Raw genomic sequence first — 6,461 nt, 5'->3', positions numbered from 1 at the left:
TTTTAATTTTTTTTTTAATCATTAAAATAATTAAGGAAAAAAAAAACCTGGACATCTTAGGTATCTCCGTAATCGCACTGATAAGCAGATTCATACTACAAGATCATTTTTACCATAAAATGTTCACCGCAAAAGCAATTCCCAAAAAACAATTTTGTGCACAAGCTGTGGAAAAATCTACACGGAAAGGCAGCGGTTTATTTTCCGCAGCATGTCAATTTTCTGTGAGGAATCTGCATCTTTTGGCAGAATCCGCAGGTCAAAATCTGTGCGTTTTTTGTGCGGATTTGGCCTGCGATTTTATACCTGTGGATTCCCATAATGGAATGGGTGTAAAAATGCTGCAGAATCTGCACAAACAATTGACATGCTGCGGAAAATAAACCGCTGCCTTTCCGTGTAGATTTTTCCACAGCTTGTGCACAGAGGTTTTTTTTCTCCATAGAATAACATTGTACTGTAAATCACTTGCGGATCCGTAGCAAATCCGCAACGTGTGCACATACCCTAAAACCTCACACTCCTTAGCTATGAACTGCCCCAATATTCATGGCCACAGCTGTTTCCCCCCTCCCATTTTGATAGTTCTGCTTCACTTGTCTAATTTACTTCCTGTTCTGTATAAGGCCGGTTTCACATTTGCGCTTTATAGCGCAGAGACGGCCTGCGCACGGCCGCCGCTAAGCCCCGCCCCATCCGGTCATCGCCGCCTACTAGCGCACATGGGTGCTTGCGATCTGCGCACCCTATCTTTAGCATAGGGTGCGCAGATCATGCGCTAGCAGGATTTTGCCATGCGCTGCGCACTTTTGAAGGTGCGCCCGTGTGCGCCGAACGCAGCATGTTGCATTCCGGCGTGCACGGCGCACCTTCAAAAGTGTGCAGCGCACGGCAAAATCCTGCCCGGCATTGACAAATTACCGCAGGAGCCCACACATTTATTAACAACGAATCAACCCCTTAAATTAACACCTACACCTCCCAAATTTTACACATCAGCCCTCATCTAATTACTAATGAAAGACATACAAAAAAATGAAATGGTTTACTGTATGTAAACCATGTGGCATTTCATGTCTGGTTGGGGAATGATTTGACAAAAGCCGGCAATTGAATTAGCGGCTATTCTGCTATGAAGAACTCTGTGAAATATAAATATATATATGTGTCTCAATGACGTGTGTGTGTGTGTGTATATATATATATATATATATATATATATATATAATGTATTCTATGTGTCTATATCTATTCTTTCATTTGTGTTATAAAACCTGTCATTGGGCTCCATTATATGTCCATTTTGCAAGCCGGCGAGAAAATCTCAGCATACGGATTACATACGGATGCTTACATGTGCAAAATACGCAACCACACCTTGCTTATGGATGACATACGGAGCACTGTTTAGGGGTCATTCATCCGTATTACGCCTGTAAACTACGGACTGTATTTTGCGTCGGTTAGTGTGACCCCGGCCTTACCCCTAAATACACCCATTTTATAGCACGAAAGTTCAAGACCACGTTGACCTCTAATGGCTGTGATCTGGTCTCATTATGCTGGGAATGGCCCAATAAGCATTAACCTTTTCAGCCTTTCAATCAGTCAACAGCTGTCTGCTTTTTATTTGCTGGTTATTAAAAAATGAATGGGCTCACTCCCCAAAAACATTAATTAGGGTCCCCTCCATTTTTAATAAACAACTAAGGCAAAACAGACAGCTACGGGCTGATAGTAAAATGCTGTGACGGGCTATGGATATTGGCCCCTTCCCATACTAATAAAACTAGTCCTCAGCTGCACAATCAATGGATCATCTATTAGATGTGCTGATTCTTGCGCTTTACCTCAGCTCTTTCTGATAGCTTTTGTGCAGTGGCAATTGGGGTAATCTAAAAGTATAATTCCAGCTTTTATTTGTAAAAAATCATGGCGATTTGGTGGGCGGGGCCCCTCAGGGTCCGATTTGGTGGGCGGGGCCCCTCAGGGTCCGATTTGGTGGGCGGGGCCACTCTGGGTCTGATTTGGTGGGCGGGGCCACTCTGGGTCCGATTTGGTGGGCGGGGCCACTCTGGGTCCGATTTGGTGGGCGGGGCCACTCTGGGTCCGATTTGGTGGGCGGGGCCACTCTGGGTCCGATTTGGTGGGCGGGGCCACTCTGGGTCCGATTTGGTGGGCGGGGCCACTCTGGGTCTGATTTGGTGGGCGGAGCCCCTCTGGGTCCGATTTGGAGGCCAGGGTGGCTCAGCCTCCGATTTGGAGACTGGGGTGGCTCAGCCTCCAATTTGGAGCGTGGGGTCACTCAGCTTTCAATTTGGTGCGCCGGCCCTTTAAGATTCACTTTGGCGCGTCGGCCCTTTAAGAGCCAGTTTGGCTCACTGGGCTTCTAAATCCACTTTGGCGCACATTCTCAGGGGCATGCGTCATGTGATGAAGCTAGATTTGCATTTGTGCTGTGGGTTTTGCTTTAAGAGCTGATATTATCTACCAGAAACTCTGTCCTGGAGAGGTCATGTATAGTTCGTAGGCGTTGGCATAGTAACTGGGTGTGCCTGCGCATATCAATGAGCTTAACTGCCATTTGAATCGCCTCAGGGCATATTTTCCCATTGAAATGCATTGAGGAAAATGTTTTTTCAAACGCAAATTGCGCAAAAACTACAAATCCGATCGACACGAAAAATACTTAGCACACCACTCGTGGACGCTGGCTTTGAAACGACACCTCAACGGGGTTTGTGCGTGTAGCAGTTCGGGCCGCAATAATTGCGGAAAATCAACTGAATAATAAGAAGCAGAAAACTAGATGTGTATTTCCTGAAGGAAGTACAGATAGTGCTTTGAAATGGTGCCCGGGCTTCCCCTTTAAGAGACTTGCCTGCTGCCCCTGCAAAACTTTCAACTCAGGATCCGTTTCAAGTGTGGGTGCCTCTCAGGGGCCACTTTGGCCTCAGGGTCTGATTTGGTGGGTGGGGCCCCTCAGGATCCGATTCGGTGGCCTGGGCTCCTCAGATCTTGAATTAGTGGCTGGGATCCCTCAGGGTCCAATTTTGTGGGTGTGGCCCCTCAGGGTCCGATTTTGTGGGTGCGGCCCCTCATGGTCCGATTTTGTGGGTGGGGCCCATCACGATTTGATTTTGTGGGTGGGGCCCATCAGGATTTGATTTTGTGGGTGGGGCTTCTCAAGATCTGATTTTGTGGCAGGGGCCCCTCAGGGTCTGATTTTGTGGGTGGGGCCATTCAGGGTCCGATTTTGTGGGTGGGGTCCCTCGGTCCGATTTTGTGGTTGGGTCCCCTCAGGGTTTGATTTTGTGGGCGGAGCCCCTCTGGGTCCGATTTTGTGGCCGGGCCACTCTGGGTCTGATTTGGTGGGCGAGGCCCCTCAGGGTCCGATTTGGTGTCCGGGTCCCCTCAGGGTCCAATTTGGTGGGCGGGTCCCCTCAGGGTCCAATTTGGTGGGCGGGTCCCCTCAGGGTCCGATTCGGTGGGTGGGTCCCCTCAGGGTCCGATTTGGTGGGCGAGGCCCCTCAGGGTCCGATTTGGTGTCCGGGTCCCCTCAGGGTCCGATTTGGTGTCCGGGTCCCCTCAGGGTCCAATTTGGTGGGCGGGTCCCCTCAGGGTCCGATTCGGTGGGTGGGTCCCCTCAGGGTCCGATTTGGTGGGTGGGGCCCCCTCAGGGTCTGATTTGGTGGGCGGGGTCCCTCAGGGTCTGATTTGGTGGGCGGGGTCCCTCAGGGTCTGATTTGGTGGGCAGGGTCCCTCAGGGTCTGTTTTGGTGGGCGGGGCCCCTCTGGGTCCGATTTGGTGGGCGGGGTCCCTCTGGGTCTGATTTGGTGGGCGGGGCCACTCTGGGTCCAATTTGGTGGGCGGGGCCACTCTGGGTCCGATTTGGTGGCCGGGGCCACTCTGGGTCCGATTTGGTGGACGGGGCCCTTCAGGGTCCCATTTGGTGGGTGGGGCCACTCTGGGTCTGATTTGGTGGGCGGGGCCACTCTGGGTCCGATTTGTAAGCCAGGGTCGATCAGCCTCCGATTTGGAGCCTGGGGTCACTCAGCTTTCAATTTGGCGCGCCGGCCCTTTAAGACTCACTTTGGTGCGCCGGCCCTTTAAGAATCACTTAGGCGCGGCGGCCCTTTAAGAGCTAGTGTGGCTCACTGGGCTTCTAAATCCACTTTGGCGCACATTCTCTCTCAGGGGCATGCGTCATGTGATGAAGCTAGATTTGCATTTGTGCTGTGGGTTTCGCTTTAAGAGCTGATATTATCTGCCAAAAACTGTGTCCTGGGGGCGTCATGTGACGTTCGTAGGCGTTGGCATAGTAACTGGGTCTGCCTGCGCATATCAATGAGCTTAACTGCCATTTGAATCGCCTCAGGGCATGTTTTACCTTCCCATTGAAAAGAATTGAGACAGTACATTCCAATGACGGGAAAAAAAAATTTCAAACGCAAATTGCACAAAAACTACAAATCCGATTGACACGAAAAATACTTAGCACACCACTCGTGGACGCTGGCTTCGAAACGACACCTCAACAGAGTCTGCATGTAGCAGTTCTGGCCGCATTAATTGCGGAAATCAACTGAATAACTAGATGTGTATTTCCTGAAGGAAGTACAGATAGTGGTTTGAAATGGTACCTGGCTGCCCATTTAAGAGAGACTTGCCTGATGCCCCTGCAAGACTTTCAACTCAGGATCCATTTTAACTGTGGGTGCCTCTCAGGGGCCACTTTGGCCTCAGGGTCTGATTTGGTGGGTGGGGCTCCTCAGGATCTGATTCCTTGGCCTGGGCTCCTCAGGGCTTGAATTGTTGGCCGGGATCCCTCAGGCTCCTATTTTGTGGGTGTGGCCCCTCAGGGTCAGATTTTGTGGGTGTGGCCCCTCAGGGTCCGATTTTGTGGTTGGGGCCCCTCAGGGTCCGATTTTGTGGTTGGGGCCCCTCAGGGTCCGATTTTATGGTTGGGGCCCCTCAGGGTCCGATTTTGTGGGTTGGGCCCCTCAGGGTCCGATTTTGTGGCCGGGGCCCCACAGGGTCCTTTTTTGTGTCCGGGGCCCCTCAGAGTCCGATTTTGTGGTTGGGACCTCTCAGGGTCTGATTTTGTGGTTGGGGCCCCTCAAGGTCCGATTTTGTGGCCGGGGCGCCTCAGGGTCCGATTTTGTGGTTCGGGCCCCTCAGGGTCTGATTTTGTGAGTGGGGCCACTCTGGGTCCGATTTGGTGGGCAGGTCCCCTCAGGGTCCGATTTGGTGGGCGGGGCCCCTCAGGGTCCGATTTGGTGGGCGGGGCCTCTCAGGGTCCAATTTGGTGGGCGGGCCCCTCAGGGTCCGATTTTCTAGCCGGGGCCCCTCAGTGTCCGATTTTCTGGCCGGGGCCCCTCAGGGTCCGATTTTGTGGGTTGGGCCCCTCAGGGTCCGATTTTCTGGCCGGGGCCCCTCAGGGTCCGATTTGGTGGGCGGGGCCCCTCAGGGTCCGATTTTCTGGCCGGGGCCCCTCGGTCCCGATTTTGTGGGTTGGGCCCCTCAGGGTCCGATTTTGTGTCCGGGGCCCCTCAGGGTCTGATTTTGTGGCAGGGGTCAATCAGCCTTCGATTTGGAGGCCGGGATCGATCAGCCTTCGATTTGGAGGCCGGGGTCGATCAGCCTTCGATTTGGAGGCCGTGGTCGATCAGCCTTCGATTTGGAGGCCGGGGTCGATCAGCCTCCGATTCTGGAGGCCGGGGTGGCTCAGCCTCCGATTCTGGAGGCCGGGGTGGCTCAGCCTCCGATTCTGGAGGCCGGGGTGGCTCAGCCTCCGATTCTGGAGGCCGGGGTGGCTCAGCCTCCGATTCTGGAGGCCGGGGTGGCTCAGCCTCCGATTCTGGAGGCCGGGGTGGCTCAGCCTCCGATTCTGGAGGCCGGGGTGGCTCAGCCTCCGATTCTGGAGGCCGGGGTGGCTCAGCCTCCGATTCTGGAGGCCGGGGTGGCTCAGCCTCCGATTCTGGAGGCCGGGGTGGCTCAGCCTCCGATTCTGGAGGCCGGGGTGGCTCAGCCTCCGATTCTGAAGGCCGGGGTGGCTCAGCCTCCGATTCTGGAGGCCGGGGTGGCTCAGCCTCCGATTCTGGAGGCCGGGGTGGCTCAGCCTCCGATTCTGGAGGCCGGGGCGGCTCAGCCTCCGATTTTGGAGGCCGGGGCGGCTCAGCCTCCGATTTTGGAGGCCGGGGCGGCTCAGCCTCCGATTTTGGAGGCCGGGGCGGCTCAGCCTCCGATTTTGGAGGCCGGGGCGGCTCAGCCTCCGATTTTGGAGGCCGGGGCGGCTCAGCCTCCGATTTTGGAGGCCGGGGCGGCTCAGCCTCCGATTTTGGAGGCCGGGGCGGCTCAGCCTCCGATTTTGGAGGCCGGGGCGGCTCAGCCTCCGATTTTGGCGCGTCGGCCCTTTAACAATCACTTTGGCGCGTCGGCCCTTTAACAATCACTTTGGC

Source organism: Dendrobates tinctorius, unplaced genomic scaffold (genome assembly GCF_039654945.1).
Source record: "Dendrobates tinctorius isolate UK_male_01 unplaced genomic scaffold, ASM3965494v1 ptg000384l, whole genome shotgun sequence".
NCBI lineage: Eukaryota > Metazoa > Chordata > Amphibia > Anura > Dendrobatidae > Dendrobates > Dendrobates tinctorius.
The sequence above is the reverse complement of the archived record's forward strand: the minus strand, read 5'-3'. Positions refer to the sequence as shown.